Source organism: Pongo abelii, chromosome 8 (assembly GCF_028885655.2).
Source record: "Pongo abelii isolate AG06213 chromosome 8, NHGRI_mPonAbe1-v2.0_pri, whole genome shotgun sequence".
In the NCBI taxonomy this organism is placed as follows: domain Eukaryota; kingdom Metazoa; phylum Chordata; class Mammalia; order Primates; family Hominidae; genus Pongo; species Pongo abelii.
This window is the reverse complement of record NC_071993.2, coordinates 107,302,436-107,324,171: the sequence shown is the minus strand read 5'-3', so window position 1 is coordinate 107,324,171 and position 21,736 is coordinate 107,302,436.

Sequence of the window (21,736 nt, the reverse complement as noted above, 5' to 3'; positions counted from 1 at the left end):
CTGCTATTTCAAAACAAGCCGTATGGCAGGGGTTGGGGAGTGGGGGCGGACAGGGACAAGCCTTATAAGGCCATTTAATTCTTTAAATCATGTACAAGTATAACAGGTATAAAATAAGAACAAAATACAAAGAGACTATAGGAGACTTTTCCAAGTGAACAGAGCCCATTGGGAGGCCCCCAGCCCCAATCTATTTCTATGACATTGTCTTATGTGATATCCCACCAATCTTCCCCCAGCCCAGCACTCAAACAAGGGTGCTGACAAGAGCAGAAGGGAGACATTGGTTGAGTCTGGATCTGCCCTGTCAGGCTCTTGTTAGAAGCCCAAGTCAGCAGCCCATTAACACTAGATTTCTTCTCTCTAGGCAAGTTAAAGATTTTTCTACTGAAATTACAAATATCAAAACCAGACTGACTCAATCCTAATGTGTTTCTTCTTCCTTACATTCCACTGAATATCTTGATTCCAAAACCCATGATTCGAAACATGCCTTCTTCTCCTTTCTTGAGGTTTTCCTCCGTTCATTGCTAGAATGGCCTTGGGGTCCATCTGCCTTTGGTAGCACTCACACTTGCCAAGTCTTTTAACACTTGGATAACAAACTATTCTGTTACCCTTTCACCTCAGTCTCTTGCCTTCACTGAGGATAAAAGGCAGAGGTACTATTAGCTGTGCTTTTTTTTTTTTTTTTTTTTTTTTGGTGAAGAATATTACCTTTACCTAACAAATTCTACAACATTTTTCCTTTTCCTTCACTGTATTCTACTGGCTCTGATTCTAAGGCTGGTCCATGACATAAATAAGGAACTGTTTGGGGAACAAAGATGGAATGACCTTGGTAAACCGGGCGTGCTCATCCACTCACTGCATAGTACTCAAGGGAGAAGAATGTCTCATTTCAGATTAGTTCAAAACAAAACATTTCACTTTGTCCTTGTCTCTGACCTAGACAACCCTCTTATCTGTGATAAAGAAGGCATGATTATGCTATTTTCCACTAAATAAAGCTAGAAGAGATATTTAATATCTTGGAAGACTGAATTGGGATTCATAAAGCTCTCAATAGTTTCCAAAGTTAGAATTAACAAATAAATGAAATTTACCAGGGAAATATATATATATATTTATTTTTTGAGATGGAGTCTTGCTCTGTCGCCCAGGCTGGAGTGCAGTGGCGCGATCTTGGCTTACTGCAACCTCTGCCTCCTAGGTTCAAGCCATTCTCCTGCCTCAGCCTCCCGAGTAGCTGGGACTACAGGTGCATGCCACTCTGCCTGGCTAATTTTTTGTATTTTCAGTAGAGACGGAGTTTCACTGTGTTAGCCAGGATGGTCTCGATCTCCTGACCTCATGATCCACCTGCCTCGGCCTCCCAAAGGGCTGAGATTACAGGCGTGATCAACCGCACCCGGCCAACCAGGGATATATTTAAAGTCCCATACTTATGTTCAAAATATTAATTTCACAAACATAGGATAAGGAAGACTTAGCTTAACAGTTCAGGTGAAAAAGGCTATGAGTCTTGGCTGACTACAAACTTAACAAGTTTTTTTTATTTTTATTTTTATTATTATTAGTTTTTTACGCTTAATGAGTTGAGAGCAGGAAGTGGCTAGGGAGTGACTACCAAAATGTAAATACTTCTCTTTTTACTTCTGACAACACAGGCAAGATTGAGTGCATCTATCAGTTCACAAATAAATATTTACTGAAGATCTGCTATATGTCTAGTATGAGGAAGGGGCTGTGGCAGTAGAACAAAAGGAAAAACCCAAGGATCTTTGAACAGGTTGGACAGACAACATATACATAAAAATAATAGCAGTAATGATCACTTACATTTCAATAGTGCTTTAATTTATTATGTCTTTCATTTATACCAGCTCTTTGTACTTCATAGCTGCCCTATGAGGTAGTAAGTCAAATACAGTTATCATTTTATTTATTTATTTATTTATTTTAATTTTTGAGACGGAGTCTCACTCCGTCGCCCAGGCTGGAGTGCAGTGGCGCAATCTTGGCTCACTGCAACCTCTGCCTCCTGGGTTCAAGTGATTCTCCTGCCTCAGCCTCCCGAGTAACTGGGACTACAGGCACGTGCCACCCTGCCTGGCTAATTTCTGTATTTTTAGTAGAGATGAGGTCTCACTGTGTTGGCCAGGCTGGTTGCGAACTCCTGGCATCAAATGATCTGCCTGCCTCAGCCTCCCAAAGTGCTGGGATTACAGGCCTGAGCCACCAAGCCCGGCCAGTTATCATTTTAAAGATGAGAAAACTGAGGCTGAGAGAAGTTAAAGCAGTGATTCTCAAATGTTTAGCTCTCAACCCCTTTATAGCCTTAAAATAATTTAGGTACCTCACACTACATACAAAAATGAAATCAAAAGGGATCGAAGACCTAAATGTAAGAACTGTAATTATAAAACTCTTAAAAGAAAACTAAGCGTAAATCTTCGTGACCTTGAAACAGACAATGGCTTCTTTAATGTGACACCAAAAGCACAAGCAACAAAATAAAAAATAGATAACTAGACTGCATCAAAATTAAAAAGTTTAATGCTTCAAAAGATACTAGCAGCTAGGTGTGGTGGCTCACGCCTGTAATCCCAGCACTTTGGGAGGCTGAGGTGGGAAGATCGCTTGAGTCCAGGAGTTTGAGACCAGCCTGGGCAACATAGTGAGATCTCATATCTACAAAAAAAATTTAAAAAATTAGCCAGGCTTGGTGGCACACACCTGAGGTCCCAGCTACTTGGGAGGCTGAGGCGGGAGGATTGCTGGGGCCTGGGAAGTTGAAGCTTCAGTGAGTTGTGTTCAGGCCACTCCATTCAAGCCTGAGCAACAGAACGAGATGTCTCCAAAAAAAAAAAACCAGATAAAATAACAATAAAAACCTATTACTATTATAACAATTTTTTAAAGGAAAATAACTATTTTCCAAAGCAATCAAATATTTAATGAGATGAGAGTTATTTTACATTTTTACTAATCTCATTAATGTCTGACTTAATAGAAGACAGCTGGATTCTCATATCTATTGCCATATGTTGTTTGGTTGAAATAGATGAAGAAAATCTAATCCCATTCAAATATGTAGTTGGAAAAGGGAGGAAGATTTTTTTTTTTTCTTTTTGAGATAGAGTCTCACTCTGTTACCCAGGCTGGAGTGCAGTGGGCCAATCTCGGCTTGCTGCAACCTCTGCCTCCCAGGCTCAAGCGATCCTCTCACTTCAGCCTCCCAAGTAGCTGGGAATACATGCACATGCCACCACGCCCAACTAATTTTTGTATTTTGGTAAAGACGAAGTTTCACCATGTTGTCCAGGCTGGTCTTGAATTCCTGGACTCAAGTGATCCATCCACTTTGGCCTCCCAAAGTGCTGGGATTATACGTGTGAGCCACCACAGGGAGAAGGATTTCAATAGATAATTGTGGATATTCTTCTTTGATACTACACTAAGACTCAACAAGTGTAGTGTCACACACGTCCATGTGAAGAGACCACCAAACAGGCTTTGTGTGAGCAACAGGGCTGTTTATTTCACCTGGGTGCAGGCGGGCTGAGTCCAAAAAGAGAGTCAGCAAAGGGTGGTAGGATTATCATCAGTTCTTATAGATTTGGGATAGGCGTACAAAGTACATTCTCAAGGGCGGGGGGGAGAATATATAGTATCAGGGTGGGGCAAGAACAAATCACAATGGTGGAATGTCATCAGTTAAGGCTATTTTCACTTCTTTTGTGGATCTTCAGTTGCTTCAGGTCATCTGGATGTACATGTGCAGGTCACAGGGGATGTGATGGCTTAGCTTGGACTCAGAGGCCTCACACTTCTATCTTCTTATATTAATAAGAAAAACAAAACAAAATAGTGGTGAAGTGTTGAGGCAGCGAAAATTTTGGGGGGTGGTATGGAGAGATAATGGGCGATGTTTCTCAGGGCTGCTTTGAGCGGGATTAGGGGCGACATGGGAACCTAGAGTGGGAGAGATTAAACTGAAGAAAGATTTGGCGGTAAGGGGTGATATTGTGGGCTTGTTAGAAGGAGTATTTGTCATATAGAATGATTGTTGATGGCCTGGATGCGGTTTTGTATGAATTGAGAAACTAAACAGAAGGAAGACACAAGGTCCAAATAAGAGAAGGAGAAAAATAGGTATTAAAGAACTAAGAATTGGGAGGACCCAGGAGATCCAATTAGGGAGTGCCAAAGGGAGTTCAGCATAATTATTTGCTTGGTTGGCGAAATTTTGGGCTCTATCCTTGAGTTTTTTTATGTTGTCATATACCAGGCCAGATTGATTTAGGTAAAAACAACATGCTTCATTTAAAAATATACAGAGTCCTCTTTTCTTAGCAGTAAATTGAGGCCTTGGTGATTTTAGAGGAAAGAGAAATGCAAAGCCAGCAACTGTTTGTTAAAGAAGGATTAGAGGGCCGGGAATAGTGGCTCACCCCTGTAATCCCAGCACTTTGGGAGGCCTAGGCGGGTGGATCACGAGGTCAGGAGATGGAGAACATCCTGGCTAACACGGTGAAACCCCATCTCTACTAAAAATACAAAAAATTAGCCGGGCATGGTGGCGGGCACCTCTAGTCCCAGCTACTTGGGAGGCTGAGGCAGGAGAATGGTGTGAACCCTGGAGGCGGAGCTTGCAGTGAGCCGAGATCACACCACTGCACTCCAGCCTGGGGGACCGAGAAAGACTCTGTCTCAAAAAAAAAAAAAAAAAAAGATTATAAACGGGGCTAGGAGAGAGTGAGATTGATAGTGTGGTGGAGATAGCTGGGGAGAGGTAGAGGGTGGCATAAGAACGGGAACCAGAATAAGAGCGAGTATAAAAGTAAAGAATAGGACTTCATCAGGGTGAAAGCATTGGAGGGTACCTTGCAACTGAAGATCTATCCACTTTAAGAGAGCCTCAAGTGTGGCGATTTGAGGTAAAACCAGGAGCCACTAAATACCAAGAGCCTGAGAAACTGCTTGGGTGATTTGACTAATAAAGGCTGGTCCATTATCACACTGTATAGAGGTGAGAAGGCCAAACGGAGGAATTATGTCTGACAGAAGGGAAGAAATGACCGTGGTGGGCTTCTCAGACCCTGTGGGAAAGGCCTCTACCCATCCAGTGAAAGTGTCTACTCAGACCAAGAGGTATTTTAGTTTCCTGACCTGGCGCATGTCAGTAAAGTCAATTTGCCAGTCCTGGGCAGAGGCAAATTCCCCAGCTTGATGTGTAGGGAAGGGAAGGGGCCTGAACAATCCCTCAGGGATAGTAGAATAGTAGATGGAACACCGAGAAGTGATTTTCTTGAGGACAGATTTTCACGATGGAAAGGAAATGAGCGGTTCTAAGAGATGGGCTAGAGGCTTGTAACCTACATGGAAGAGGTTATGAAATGACGACAGAATAGAATAGGCCTGTGAGGCTGGAAGGAGATATTTTCCTTGATCCAAGAACCATTTGCCTTGTGTGGGAAAAGATTGATACGTGGAAGTTTCAGTGAGGGATTAGGTGGGAGTGACCGATGAGAAGGAGAAAAAGTGGCCCTGAGGGACAGAAGTTGGAATGCTAGCTGCTTCTTTAGCTACCTTATCAGCATAAGCGTTCCCCTGAGTGATGGGATCTGATGCCTTTTGATGGCCCTTGCAGTGAATGACTCCAGCTTCCTTTGGAAGTAAAGCAGCCTTGAGAAGAGTTTTTATTAAAGAGGCACTAATGATGAAGGACTCTTGCATAGTAAGGAAACCTCTTTCAGCCCATATAACAGCATGGTGGTGCAGGATATGGAAGGCATATTTAGAGTCAGTATAAATATTGACGCGTAGTCCCTTTGCAAGAGTGAGGGCCCGAGTTAAGGCAATGAGTTTGGCTTGCTGAGAGGTAGTGGAGCAGGGCAGAGAGGTAGCCTCAAGGATAGATGTGGAAGATACTATAGCATAGCCTGCCTTTGCTGGTGAATGGCGATTAGGTCTGGTGGAACTGCCATCAATAAACCAAGTATGATCAGTGTGGGGAACAGGAAAGAAGGAAATATGGGGAAATGGAGTGAATGCCAGGTGGATCAGAGAGATACAGTCATTGGGGTCAGGAGTGGTATCAGGAATAATGTGGGAGGCCGGATTGAAGTCCGGACCAGGAACAATGGTAATTGTGGGAGACTCAACAAAGAGTGAGTGTAGGCTGGGCGTGGTGGCTCATGCCTGTAATCCCAGCACTTTGGGAGGCCGAGATGGGCAGATCACTTCAGGTCAGGAGTTCAAGACCAGCCTGGCCAACATGGTGAAACCCTATCTCTACTAAAAATACAAAAAATTAGCCGGGTGTGGGGCACACACCTGTAATCCCAGCTACTCCAGAGGCTGAGGAGGGAGAATCGCTGGAACCTGGGAAGCGGAGGTTTCAGTGAGCCGAGATTGTGCCACTCCATGTCGGCCTGGGAGACGGAGTGAGACTGTCTCAAAAAAGAGTTGAGTATAGCTGAAGGAGCCAGGGAGCGGAAAGTATATGCGTCAGGTATGAGAAAGAAAATAGATTTTGGAAGTTATGAGAACTGTAGAGAGTGAGTTGAGCATAATGTGATTTTGAGGGCCTCTAAAAGTATCAAAGCAGTGGCAGCCACCACACACAGACATGAGGGCTAGGCTAAAACAGTAAGGTCAAGTTGTTTGGACAGAAAGGCTACAGGGCATGGTCCTGGCTCTTGTGTAACAATTCCGACCACACAGCCCTGCACTTTGGCTGTGTGTAATGAAAAAGTTGGGATGAGTTAGGGAGAGCTAGTGTGGGAGCAGCTTTTAGGGCTGTTTTTTAAGGAATGGAAAGGGGAGTTGGGAAAGGATTTAGGATTTATGGGGTCAGCTAGGTTTATCTAGAACAGAATAATGGGTTGTGGAGGGAGGTATTGAGGATAGGAGAGTATATGGGTTTGGCACTATGGGGTGGATAGGCAAGACAATTTGGTTGATAAGGCACAGATCCTGAACTAACCTGTAAGCTTTGTCTGGTTTTTGGACAGGTAAAATGGGGGAATTGTAAGGAGAGTTTATAGGCTTTAGAAGGCCGTGCTGTAGCAGGCAAGTGATAACAGGCTTTAATCCTTTTAAAGCATGCTGTGGGATGGGATATCGGCATTGATCGGGGTAAGGGTGATGAGGTTTTAATGGGATGGTAAGGGGTGCATGATCAGTTGCCAAGGAGGGAGTAGAGGTATCCCATACTTGTGGATTAAGGTAGGGAGATACAAGGGGAGGATGCAAAGGAGGCTTTGAACTGGGGAAAAGGGCAGCAGTGAGGTGTGGCTGTAGCGCAGGAATAGTCAGGGAAGCAGATAATTTGGTTAAAATGTCTTGACCTAATAAGGGAGCTGGGCAGGTGGGGATAACTAAAAAAGAGCGTATAAAAGAATGTTGTCCAAATCGGCACCAGAGTTGGGCAGTTTTAACAGGTTTAGCAGCCTGGCCGTCAATACCCACAACAGTTATGGAGGCGAGGGAAACAGGCCCTTGAAAAGAAGGTATTGTGGAGTGGGTAGCCTCCGTATTAAGAAGGGGACAGACTTCCCCTTCACTGTAAGAGTTACCCAAAGCATCTGTGATGGTCCAAGAGGCTTCTGAGGCGATTGGGCAACATCAGTCTCCAGCCCCTAAGCCGAGAAGATCTGGTAAGGAGTCAGTCAGAGAGTCTTCGGCCAGAGTTCCAGCAGCTCTGGGAGTGGCTGCTGGGTGAGTTGGACAGTCCGATTTCCAGTAGGGTCCGACACAGATGGGACATGGCTCAGGAGGAATCCCAGGCTGCGGGCATTCCTTGGCCCAGTGACCAGATTTCCAGCACTTGAAGAAAGATCCTGGGGGAGGCGGTCCTGGAGGAACACCTGGCCGCTGCGATTCAGGTGTTTTGAAGTTCTTGTGTGCTGGAGATGTGGCTGGGGTTTCTCTCACAGTGGAGGCAAGTAATTGCAACTCAGAAATATGTTGCCTCTACTCTATTACTGTACACCTTGAAGGCGAGGTTAATTAAGTCCTATTGTGGGGTTTGAGGGCTGGAATCTAATTTTTGGAGCTTTTTCTAATGTCGGGAGTGGGTTGGGTAATAAAATGCATATTGAGAATAAGATGGCCTTCTGGCCCCTCTGGGTCTAGGGCGGTAAAGCATCTAAGGGTTGTGGCCAAACAGGCCATGAACTGGGCTGGGTTTTTATATTTGATGAAAAACAGCCTAAATGCTAACTGATTGGGAGAGGTCAGATGAAGAAAAAGGAGCATTAACGTTGACTATGCCTTCAGCTCCAGCCACCTCTTCTTTTTTTTTTTTTTTGCCTTGAAATGTGTTTAACAGAATTGGTCTAGCAATCGTTCAGGATTTCAGTGTCCCTGTCTGGACACTGCCAACCCACAGCTGGAGGGGCATTTAAGGCACATCATTTTGTGATTAGAATTACACAAAGTTTGATTAATATTACAACTGCAAAATTAACATACACAATTTTCACTCATAATTTAAAATATTTTGTTTTCATGAAATGCTTTGCTTTCACAATAGAAGATCAATAGTACATAGTATATTGAACTCTGTAACAAAATTCTTTTTGGAGAAAATACAGAAGTGAGAAATAGTGATTTCCTCAATTTGTTTATAGTCTTATCACAAAGTAGGCCAAAGTTCAGTATTAAATAAATAGATATCCTAATAAAAGTTTGTACAAGTTTTCCTAAGGAAATACATTCATAAGACTGTTTACCTTCTGTTTGACAGCAGTGACAGGAACGTGGGGATTCCTACTTATGACGAGTCCCTAGCACTCGGCTCCTGGCACCCACAGCCTAGGCACGCTGCATCACCTGGTGGGGTGCAGCCTGGGCTTCTGCGAGTGAGGTTTCCTCACCTGGAACTCTGGTTCCATGTTTGTGCTTAGCCTGTGCGATTCTGGTAAACACAGAAAACCTGCCTGTCCACACCCAGTGCTGAAGACTGACTGGTCAAGGAGGTGTTAGTGAGAGTGTTGTGTTCACCATGTGGAGATCAGGCGGTGATTACCGCATCTTCTTTGCTGACTTTAGTAACTGGGTGTCCAGAGAGGAGCGACCAAGAGTGGCCGAGCAGTTGCCTGGACTCAGCTTCTGATTCTGCAGCTGGGAGTCAGATGCAGGCCCAAGGGTCAAGGGGAGTTGTTCAGCGCCTGGAATCGCCATGCACTGCGCTGTGGGCCACACGACGCTCCTGCTGTGTTCTCCCAGGCACCGACAGGCACTTGGAAGGCAACTTTGCTCCTCTGGCCACCCGGAGACCTCTTGGCAGTGCAGATGGGACAAGCTGGGGGCCTGTCAGAACACCCACTCGTGCCAGGAAGGCCAGGCACCAGCCTGCTCTGATGAAGTCAGGATAGTCAGCCATCTCTTTAAGATGAAATTGTTGGGCTGGTTGGGGAGAGCTAGTCGAGGAACAAAATTGTAAGCCAGACCAGGTGTGAGGAGGGGAGGTGATAAAAGGATTATAGGGTGGGGGAGCAGAGGCTAAGTAAGAATTGGGACCTGGCTCGGCCTGGCAAGGAGCAGCCTGGGGAGAAGGGGACAGGTCAGATGAGCCTGTAGAAAAGAAGGATTCAAAGGATTCGGAACTTGGGGTGGAGACTGAAGGAACAGACAGGAGAGAAAGAGGAAAGATTTGGGATGAGTCACATTGGGAGCAGAGACTAGGGAGGGACCGATGTGTGAAAGAATGCCTGGACGTCAGGCACCTCAGACCATTTGCCCATTTTATGACAAGAATTATCTAGATCTTATAGGATAGAGAACTCAAAAGCGCCGTTTTCTGGCTATTCGGAATCATTGTCGAGTTTGTATTGGGGCCAAGCGGTGTTGCAGAAGAAAATAAGACACTTAGGTTTTAGGTCAGGTGTGAGTTTAAGAGGTTTTAAGTTTTTGAGAACACAGGCTAAGGGAGAAGAAGGAGGAATGGAGGGTGGAAGATTGCCCATAGCGAAGGAGGTAAACCCAAGAAAAGAGAGGGTAGAGACACGGAGAAGGCGGGTGGGGCAGCAGGGGGCGTTGAGCAGCCCTGGGCTGCAATGTGGGTGAGCAGGCAAAGCAGGTATCCCCGCAATTGACTTGCCACCAAGGGAATGTGGGTGAATGACCAAGGCAGGCGTCCCCGCGGTGATCAGACACCAATGGAGTGTGGGTGAATAATCAGGCAGGCGTCCCCCCAGTGATTAAACACCAAGGGAAGACTGTCTTCCCGAATCCGTGACTGACGCTGGAGTTTTGGGTCCACAGATAAAATGTGTCTCCTCATCTCTACTAGAGAGGAAAAAGAACGGGAATTGGAAGGACAGGGAGATTGAAGGGTAGTGAGAGAGGAAGTTGAAGGGTAGCGAGAGAGGCTGGAGAAGAATGAAAAGACCACTTACCCTATTTGAAATTGGTGAGATGTTCCTTGGGCTGGTTGGTCTGAGGACCTGAGATCATAGGTGGATCTCCTCACGGAGTGAGGGCGATAACAGGGGACTGGTCTCCCAAAGGAGTCCTCCTGTCCTGGGTCTTCAGCACCAAATGTCACATGCGTCCGTGTGAAGAAACCACCAAATAGGCTTTGTGTGAGCAACAAGGCTGCATATTTCACCTGGGTGCAGGCGGGCTGAGTCTGAAAAAGGAGTCAACAAAGGGTGGTGGGATTATCATTAGTTCTTATAGGTTTGGGATAGGCGTACAAAGTACATTCTCAAGGGCAGGGAGAATATTACAAAGTACCTTCTTAAGGGCGGGGGAGAATATATCGTATCAGTTAGGGTGGGGCAGGAACAAATCACAATGGTGGAATATCATCAGTTAAGGCTATTTTCACTTCTTTTGTGGATCTTCAGTTGCTTCAGGCCATCTGGATGTATACATGCAGGTCACAGGGGATATGATGGCTTAGTTTGGGCTCAGAGGCCTGACACGTAGTATCTTAAAGGTTAATTGCACTGGGAATTTGAAACCATATCAATGAATTTTTTGTATTCCATTACATTATAGTTCATTGGTCTAACTTGCATTTCTTTTTTTTTTGTTTTGTTTTTGAAACATGGTCTTACTCCGTCACCCAGGCTGGAGGGCAGTGGCACAATCATAGCTTCCTGTAACCTCAAACTCCTAAGCTCAAGCCATCCTCTCACCTTAGCCTCCCAAGTAGCTAAGACTTCATGCGCATGCCACCATGCCTGGCTAATTTTCTTACTCTTATTATTTTTAGAGAGAGGATCTTTCTATGTTGGCCAGGCTGGTCTCAAACGCCTGGCCTCAAGTGATCCTCCAGCCTCTGCCTCCCAAAATGCTGGGATTAGAGGCATGAGCCACCACACCTGGCCTCATTTGCATTTTCAATGCACCTTTTATCCATGCATGATTTTGTAACATTATGTTTTGGTCATTTGAAAAGTATTGGTTCACTGAGTTATGCAAATCTTCTAAAATGTTGACACGTTTTATTCTGTAATATTTAAAAATTCACATTTGTGAACATCACCACTGATATCATCAGAAGAGTCTTTAATTATTAGGAAGCTGTCAAGTTTAGTACCACATGAAAGATTACCACAATTCTGAGTTTTGCTTGAAAGCTATTTTTTCTTTTCTTTTTTCTTTTTTTTTTCTTTTTTTTTTTTTGACAAGATCTTGCTCTGTTGCCTGGGCTGGAGTGCAGTGGCAAAATCATGGCTCACTGCAGCCTTGGCCTCCCAGGCTCAAGTGCTCCTTCCACCTCAGCTGGTGCATGCCACCACGCCTGGCTAATTTTTTTTTTCTTTTTGGAGAGACTGCCCAGGCTGGTCTCAAACTCCTGAGCTCAAGTGCTCCTCCCGCCTCAGCCTCCCTAAGTGCTGGGATTATAGGCATGAGCCACTGCCAAAAGCTCAAATTTTATCATTGGAACAAATATTGCAAGTTGTTACTTTGAAGTAACAATTTTACTTTATTAATGTTCTTGAAACTGCAAAATACCAAAGTCTGAACAACCAGTTTGTCAATCATTCTTTCAAACAAAAATGATATTACATGAATAAAGGGGTTAATTCAGCTCACAACTATAATGATCACACTAATGTTTTTCCTTAAGACAACCACTGTTCTTTGACATATAGCAGAAGTACTTTATAAGTACTTCCTACTTCCCATTTCATGCCACAGAATTTTTAAAAGATGCTCTTAAGGATCAACATTTAATAAATTAATAATTTTTATTTTATCAAGAACATCTTGGCTAGGTATGGTGGCTCACACCTGTAATCCCAGCACTTTGGAAGGCCAAGGTAGGTGGATCACCTGAGGTCAGGAGTTCAAGACCAGCCTGGCCAACATGGTGAAAGTACTAAAAATACAAAAATTAGCCAGGCGTGGTGGCAGGCACCTGTAATCCTAGTTACTTGGGAAGTTGAGGCAGGAGAATCGCTTGAACCCGGGAGGCAGAGGTTGCAGTGAGCCAAGATCATTGCATTCCAGCCTGGGGGACTGAATTCCCCTCCAAGTGCAGGGCAGCGTGGAATGTAATGCCCACTGGTACAGTTTGGTGCTACTACCATGATTCCTATCAAGGTGCAAAGAATTTCCCACCATCAGAAGAAATGTCAATGTGATGGTGAAAAAAGGCAAATAACGGCTTAATATCATCATGAACATCATTTTGACCTTACGGATACCCTGAAAATTATCTGGGGTACCCTCAGGGGTCCATGGACTACACATTGAAAACCTCTGCATAAATGCCTTTCCCCAAAGCCACACATCTATTAAGTAGTAGAACCAGTACTTGAAACTGGGTCATACTGACTCCTAGCCTAATGGTTTCTCTACTGCACCATAGTATGCAAAATGAATGATATAGATATGAAGTATAATAAGAACTAACATTAAGGGCCGGGCATGGTGGCTCACCCCTATAATCCCAGCACTTTGGGAGGCCAAGGTGGGCAGATCACGAGGTCAAGAGATCAAGACCATCCTGGCCAACATGGTGAAACCCTATCTCTACTAAAAATAAAAAATTAGCCAGGTGTGGTGGGCACACGTGTAGTCCCAGCTACTCGGGAGGCTGAGGCAGGAGAATTGCGTGAACCCGGGAGGCGGAGGTTGCAGTTAGCCAAGATCACGCCACTGCACTCCAGCCTCGCGACAGAGCGAGACTCTGTCTCAAAAAAACAAAACAAAACAAAACAAAAAAGCTCACATTAAAACCAAATAATTAAATTTCTACCAGAGGCCTACTTAGAAATGCAATTAGTATTTATCAGCCAGGTATGATCACTTTAAGCTCCCCCTAGTCCAGGTCATAAAGTCAGCTTAAACAGATTTGATCAAAACCATGAAGAAATGGGGAATAGCCTGACAATCAAAAGAGATGAGATTGACATCCATTCCATAGACTGAAAATAACGTAACTCCTATCACCTTATGTTTGGTTGAAGAGCTTTGATGTGCTTTATATCATAGTCTTAAAACTAGGTGGAACCTAAGAGGTATCTAATCCATTATCTCATCCCATTCAGGAACCTGTTTACAGAATCTTAGATGAGTTGAACAAATATGGTGAGAAGCAGCTTATTCCTCCCAAGACACTGTAGAACAGCTCAAGTTATTTGAGCTGCCTTCCCATCCATAGCCATGCTTGCTCTCATTCCCACATAGTTTTATTCCTTTATTCAACCCTCTGGACAATGAGGAATACGTCTATTTCCTCATTTGTGTTATATTCTAAGTCAGCTACCAAGGCACCTCATAAACCTTCCCCCCTTTTTTTTTTTTTTGAGACAGAGTCTTGCTCTGTTACCCAGGCTGGACTACAGTGGTGTGATTGTGGCTCACCAAAGCCGCAACCTGTCAGGCTCAAGCAATCCTCCCACCTCAGCCTTCCAAGTAGCTGGGACCACAGACATGTACCACCACATCCCACTAATTATTTTTTATTTTTTGTAGAGACGGGGTCTCCCTATGTTGTCCAGGCTGGTCTTGAACTCCTGGGCTCAAGCAATTCTCCTATGTTGGCCTCTCAAAGTGTTGGGATTATAGGCATGAGTCACCATGCCCAGTGCCCTTTTTCAGTCTTAAAGTTTTCAGTTTCTCAACTTTCCTTTTTGTCTGGACCCATTCTAGGGTCTTTTATTTGTTGGTGGTTTTGTTTTAGAGGCCCAGGTGTGGCCTTTACCCATACTCTGGGCCTTGCTCCCAGTCTCGCCCCCTCCATGCTGTGGTCCTGGGTCATCCTTCCCTTCTCTACTGATTGAGCCCTTCTTATATTCCAGGCAATATGCTCTGGTCTGCCATTTAATCCCCAGGAAAACCCTGTGAAGTGGGTACCATCAACAGTCCTCCTCTTGTTAAAATTAAGGCATTCAGCTGGGCATGGTGGCTCATGCCTGTAATCCCAGCACATTCGGAGGCCGAGGCAGGCAGATCACCTGAGGTCAGGAGTTCGAGACCATCCTGGCCAACATGGTGAAACCCCGTCTCTACTAAAAATACAAAAATTAGCTGGGCATGGTGCTGCACACCTGTAATTCCAGCTACTCCAGGGGCTGAGGCAGGAGAATCACTTGAACCTGGGAGGTGGAGGTTGCAGTGAGCCGAGATCATGCCATTGCACTCCAGCCTGGATGACAGAGTGAGACTCAGTTTCTAAAAAAAAATAAATAAATAAAATAAAAAATAAAAAATTAAGGAATTCTAGTTTGAGTGTAGCAGGACGAGCCGCAGATGAAACCCCTTAGACACTGAGTTAAAGAAGGAAGGGCTTTATTTGGCTGGGAGCATCAGCAAGACTCACGTCTCAAAAACCGAGCTCCCTGAGTGAGCAATTCCTGTCCCTCTTAAGGGCTGACAACTCTAAGGGGGTCCGCATGAAAGGGTTGTGATCGATTGAGCAAGCAAGGGGTACGTGACTGGGGGCTGCATGCACTGGTAATTAGAACGGAACAGAACAGGACAGGGATTTTCACAGTGCTTTTCCATACAATGTCTGTAATTTATTGATAACATAACCGATTAGGTCAGGGGTCGATCTTTAACTACCAGGCCCAGGGTGTGGTGCCGGGCTGTCTGCCTGTGGATTTCATTTCTGTCTTTTAGTTTTTACTTCTTCTTTCTTTGGAGGCAGAAATTGGGCATAAGATAATATGAGGGGTGATCTCCTCCCTTATGAGGAGTTTGAATAATTGTAGAGCTGTGTAAACATTACCTCAACGAACATATAGAACAGTTCCCTCATCCTAAAAGTTTCCTCGTGCCTTTTTTTTTTTTTTTTTTTTTTTGAGACAGCGTCTCACTCTGTCACCCAGGCTGTAGTACAGTGGTGCAATCTCAACTCACTGCAACCTCCGCCTCCTGGGTTCAAGGGATTCTCCTGCCTCAGCCTCCTGAGTAGGTGGGACTACAGACATGCGCTACCACACCTGGCTAATTTTTGTATTTTTACAAAATACAAAAATTGTTCTATTTTGTATAACAAGTATTGGCTAGGCTGGTCTCAAACTCCTGACCTCAGGTGATCCGCCTGCCTTGGCCTCCCAAAGTGCTGGGATTACAGGCATGAGCCACCCAGCCTTCTCATGCCTTTTTGCAGTCACATATGTAATTTTAAAAAATGGTACAATTATATATATATATATATACTTTTTTTTTGAGATGGAGTCTCGCATTGTCACTTGGGCTGGAGTGCAGTGGCACGATCTCTGCTCACTGCAACCTCTGCCTCCCAGGTTCAAGTGATTCTCCTGCCTCAGCCTCTCAAGTAGCTGGGATTACAGGCACCTGCCTCCATGCCGGACTAATTTTGTATTTTTGGTAGAGACAGGGTTTCACTACGTTGGCCAGGGTGGTCTCAAACTCCTGACCTCGTGATCCACCTCGGCCTCCCAAAGTGCTAGGATTACAGACTTGAGCCACCGTGCCCAGCATATATACTATTTTTTAACCTGAGTGTTTCTAAGATGCATTGGGGGAAAAAAAGATGCATTGAACATCTCTTTATGGCAATTATATAGTTTTACAACATAATTTTAATGGCTGTATTCTATCAAATGAATGCTTTATAATGTATTTAACCAATGTCCTACTGTTTTGTACATATATAAACAATGTCCTGCTTCCTCTTCCTGGAATTATTTTCTTATTTCTATTACAGTATCATAGTTTGCTTTTTAATTTTTCATATTTTTCTGATACTTGTCTGTTTTGCTAGCTCTGTGTCCTCTTTTTTTTTTTTGAGATGGAGTCTCACTCTGTTGCCCAGGCTGGAGTGCAGTGGCACAATCTCAGCTCACTGCAACCTCTGCCTCCCATGTTCAAGCCATTCTCCTACCTCAGCCTCTCGAGAAGCTGGGATTAACAGGCGCCCACCACCACGCCTGGATAATTTTTAATAGAGACAGGGTTTCACCATGTTGGCTAGGCTGGTCTTGAACTCCTGATCTCAGGTGATCCACCCACCTCAGCCTCCAAAGTGCTGGGACCACAGGCATGAGCCACCACACCTGGCCTCTGTCCTCTTTCTACCTTCCTAAGATTCTGTACTTGAATCATCTTTTTTTTTTTTCTTTTGAGACAGGGTCTTGCTCTTGCTCTGTTGCCCAGGTTGGAGTGCAGTGGCACTATCTCAGCTCACTACAGCCTAGACCTCCCCAGGCTCAGGTGATCCCCCCACCTCAGCCTCCCAAGTAGCTGGGATTACAGGCACGTGTCACCACACCCGGCTAATTTTTGCATTTTTGTAGAGTCGGGGTCTCACCGTGTTGCCCAGGCTGGTCTCGAACTCCTGGGCTCAAGCAATCCTTCTACCTTGGTCTCCCAAAATGCTGGGATTACAGGCATGAGCCACCATGCCCTGCCCGAATCTTCTTATTCTATAATTTCTCTTTAGGTCATCAATTTCTCTCCCGCTCCACTATAAACCCTTTGGATCTCTACTTTTCTTCTCCACACCAGATCCTAATTCCCAACTGTCTACTGGGTATTATATCCACAGGGATGTACTTCTTGCAATTCAAACGCCACATGTCAAAAACTGAACTATTCCCTTTGCAAAATCTCTCTGTTTCTCTTTCTCTCTCCTTTTTGCTACCTATTTCAGGTAGGGGAAGTGCTGTCCTTCCAGCCACTCAGGCTAGAAACCTCAAAGTCCTCTTCTGATTGCTGTCCTCACTTATCTCACACATCCAGTCAATAAAGTGCTATTGATTCTCCTCCCAAATGCCTCTCAGCTTGTGCCCTTCCTTTCCATTCCCACCGTGACTATCCCAGCTTTTGAGGTCCCATGACTCTTCACCAGAGTGGTAACAATAGCCGCCCAACATCTCCCAGCCCCCATCCCCCCGCTACTCTGCTCTGTTGCAATGAGAGTTAACTTTGCGAAACAGAGAGATTATTTTCCTCTCCTGCTTGAAAATATCTGATGACTGCTTATCACTTACAGAAGCAAGTCTAAACTGTCCACTGTCTCCTCCCACTCTCCCACCACACACCACCTTCCTGCGCCGGTTGCGTCAGCCTTGAACGTTCCTGAACGCTTTGCTGTTCCTGTGCTTTTACTCACGTTCTCCCCAGTGTCTGCCCGATCTTTAGTGTGTTTTGCTGACTCCTGGCGCTCTGCCTCTTCCATAAGAGGCGTTTTTGCACGATTGCAGACAGGAATAAAAATGAGCTCTGCCTACTGGGCCGTCCTGGTTAGCAAGGTCTACACCACCTCAAAGGCAGTTATGGACTAAGAGCCCACAAGGAATCTCGGGTTATGAGGGAGGGGCTGGCCGTGGAGACGGCTAAAGCGCCTCATTTGTCTTCCCAGCAGGGAAGCGATGGGACCTCCGCGGGCAGGGAACGCGATCTCCACCCGTCTGGAAAACTCTCTGAGTTCTGGAGCACTGTTCGCGGCCGGACTGAGTAGCATGTCCGCATTTTCCCCATTCCAGTGTAGGGCAGACTGAGGTAGGAGAGCAGAGCCCCGAGGCCGACTCCCCGGAAAAAAAAAAAAAAAAAAAAAAAGGAAAAAAGGCTCCCGCCGACCTGTGATTCACAGGAGCAAGAGGCTGGAAGGACCGCGCCTCCTGATTGGAGCAGACAGAATCAGACAAGCTTGAGGGCCGCTGATTGGCTCCGGCGTGGTCAGGCGCTAGTGGGCTGTTGTAGGTGTAAATAGCTCTTGAAGGCCCGGGTCTGTGACCGGCAGTAACCCCGGCGAGAGTGGGTGGAGAGGGAGGCCCTTCCTCTCCATTCATGTCAGCTGCCAGCCAGGCCCGGGCAGGCCCGCCCTTTAGCGGAGGGGACTGGGCAGGACGAAGCGATGGGTGTCTTCGGAGATCTTAAGCTTGGGCTGAAAGTTAAACACTCACCCGCAGGGCTGAGCCAGAGCTGGCACCTTCCACACCGAGCCCCTTCCTATCTGCGCTCAGCTTTGACTGTTTAAAAGTTTAATGTGATATTCTGGGTGAGGACCGAGGCGTTGGAGGTCGCTAGGAGGGTAGTTTTATGGAGTCGCGTTAATGGCTGTAGTGGGTGTACCTTAGTGACCACAGGGAGGTGGCAGCCTGTCCTCGCCTCCTCCTGGTCACCGTATTCTATTTGCGGAAAAGGTAAGAATGGAGGCTTGGATAGTCTTTCTACTAGAGATGCAACTTCTCCCACCCTCTACTCCAGAGGAAAGAGAAGTCTGTGGGGAACAGGCTTTCTAAAAAGTAGGGAAGAGGAAAGGGACAAATGGGTACACGTTAAGAAGAGGGTGACTCTCATACATTGCTGGAGAAAATTTAAAGTGGTGCAGCCACTGGGGAAACAGTTTGATGGTGCCACAAAAAGTTAAATATCAAATTAGCATCTGACCCAGCAACTCCACTCCTAGATATAAACCCTAATAAATTATAAACGGGTACTCATATTTGCACTCAAATGTTCATGGCAGTGCTATTCACAATAACCAAAAGGTGGAAGCAACTCCAGTGTTCATCAGTTGATAAATCAGTAATCCAACTGTGGTATATTCATACAATGGAATATGAATAGGTAATAAACAGGAATGAAGTACTGATATATGCTCCAACGGGGATGAACGTTGAAAGATTATGCCAAGAGAAGGAAGCCAGACACAGAAGGTCACATATTGTATGATTCCATGTATATGAAATATCCTGAAGTGGTAAATCCATAGAGACAGAAAGCAGACTGATGGTCACCAGGGGCCGAGTGTGGGTGGGAAGATGGGGAATCACTGTTGAATGGGTTCAAGTTTTCTTTTGGGGTGAAAATGTTTTAGAACCAAAGGTAGTGTTTGCACAATATTGTGAATGCACTAAGTGCCACAGAACTTGTCAATTTAAAATGGTTAGTTTGGCCTGGCACAGTGGCTCACACCTGTAATCCCAGCACTTTGAGAGGCTGGGGCGGGCGGATCACCTGAGGTCAGGAGTTTGAGACTAGCCTGGCCAACATGGTGAAACCCCGTCTCTACTGAAAAAAAAAAAAAAAGAAAGAAACAAAGAAAGAAAAAAAAAGATGGGCATAGTGGCAGGTGCCTGTAATCCCAGCTACTCAGGAGGCTGAAGCAGGAGAATCGTTTGAACCCGGGAGGCGAAGGTTGCAGTGATCTGAGATCATCCCATTGCACTCCAGCCTGGGAGACAAGAGCAAAAACTCTGTTTCAAAATAAATAAATAAAATAAAATGGTTAGTTTAGCCGGGCACGGTGGCTCACGCCTGTCATCCTAGCACTTTGGGAGGCTGAGGGAGGAGGATCACTTGAGCCCGGGAGTTTGAGACCAGCCTGGGCAATATAGTGAGACCCCTATCTCAATAAATAAAGTGGTTAGTTTTATATTGTGTGAGTTGTCTCTCAATTAAAATGTATCTCTCTCTCTCTCAAACAAACTGACAGACTAAAAGGTGAGTCCTTCCTGCTGTCCATAATTCTCTAAGAAAGAAATAAGAAACAGCAATTCTGAGTCCTCTGCTGCCTTTCACTTCCACTTTTCTCTCTGTTTTTTGAAGTCTGGCATGGTCCTGGTTACTGACTGCTCCCCATGGAAAATGGCCAGGAGGGAGAGGGCCCCTTCCGCCCCTCTGAGAAGGTCCTCGCCTGGGCCCAGAACCACTGTGAGTCAGCCCGGCATACACACACTGAGCCTTTGTGAGCGCTCTGTGGCCAGGGTGTAGCTGGCTGGGCGGGACCGGGTGGGGGAAGGGCAGGTCCGGGTCCTGAAAGTGGGAGGGCTTCTGCCTCCAGCAACCCCAGTATGGAATCTCAACTCCTTGGAGCCTGCAATTAGGGCCTGTGGCATTTGTTCCAAAGTCAGTGTACAAGAATCAGCGCTTTGCCTGCGGCACGGAAAGTTAACTACAGGTCACAAAATATGACTCTTACTCCCTGTGACATTTCACACAGTTTGTAGCAGTGACAGAATTTAGAGCAAGACATGAGCTCATTCTGTCATTTCCAGTGCTGACTGTTTAGGGGCAGGGAGACATTTCTGAAAGAGGAAGATGCTTTTGAGGAGCTCAAAACCTTATAGGAGGGTGAAGTGTGGTTTAGGAAAAGTAGACAGGAAATGTTGGTTACGTATCTATGGTTTGAGAGGAAAGCTTAAAACCCAGGTGTGACTGAATGTTAAGATGGGTTAGGAGGTTGAGTGAGCTGGGTTCTTCCGGAACAGTGGATGCATCTGCTGTTTGTGCAAAAGTTAAGCTCCCTGCCACTGCCACCCAGGGAGGAGGGTCACGTCACCAGGCTTTGCCTCTGAGTATAACTGAATATTGCCAGGCATACAGTGGGACATATGACAGATTACGACATATCTAGTTTGTCATCTGCTCCACACCCAGTAGAACCAGTAGTTAAGACCATAGGTCTGGAACCAGATCATAGCAACATTACACATTTTCTCACAGCTTTTTCTCCAAGTGAACTCAGTTACCTCATCAGTAAAATCCAGGTAATAATAACACCTGCTTTGGATGAGGTGCGATAACACACTGCCAAGCATTCAGTACAGTGCCCAGCTCTAGTAAATATTGTTATTGTTATTGTTATTGTTATTGTATCCACAAGTCTGATGGACTCAGAACTTTAATTTCCCACTCAAAAGGAAGTTAGGTCTGTGTTTATGCAGTTGCCTAAACCCCTTTAACTAAATGTAGAACATGGTATCTTGATTTTTCCAAGTAACTTGGTACAGCCAAATTGTCATATTATACTCCAGTTTATAGCGGCTTGCCTTTTCTCATGTGGCTAGTCTTTGTCCCTTTGAAGTTTGAGACTAGAGACTACATCACTGCATAATTAAGAGAACATGGACTGGGCGTGGTGTCTCATGCCTGTAATCCCAGCACTTTGGGAGGCCAAGGTGGGCAGATCACTTGAGGTCAGGAGCTCGAGACCACCCTGGCCAACATGGTGAAACCCCATCTCTACTAAAAATACAAAAATTAGCCAGGCATGGTGGCAGGTGCCTATAATCTCAGCTACTTGGGAGGCTGAGGCAGGAGACTTGCTTGAACCCAGGAGGCAGAGGTTGCAGTGAGCAGAGAATGTGCCACTGCACTCCAGCCTGGGCAACAGAGTGAGACTCTATCTCAAAAAAAAAAAAAAAAAAAAAAAAGAGAGAGAGAGAGAGAATATGGAGCACTTCCTTTAATCAAAAAATTTATTTTCATCAGTACTTAATATATTTGGGTTTGTGTCTCAGCTACAACTAGCAGTAAAACATTAAAATAGAGGGCTTTTTAA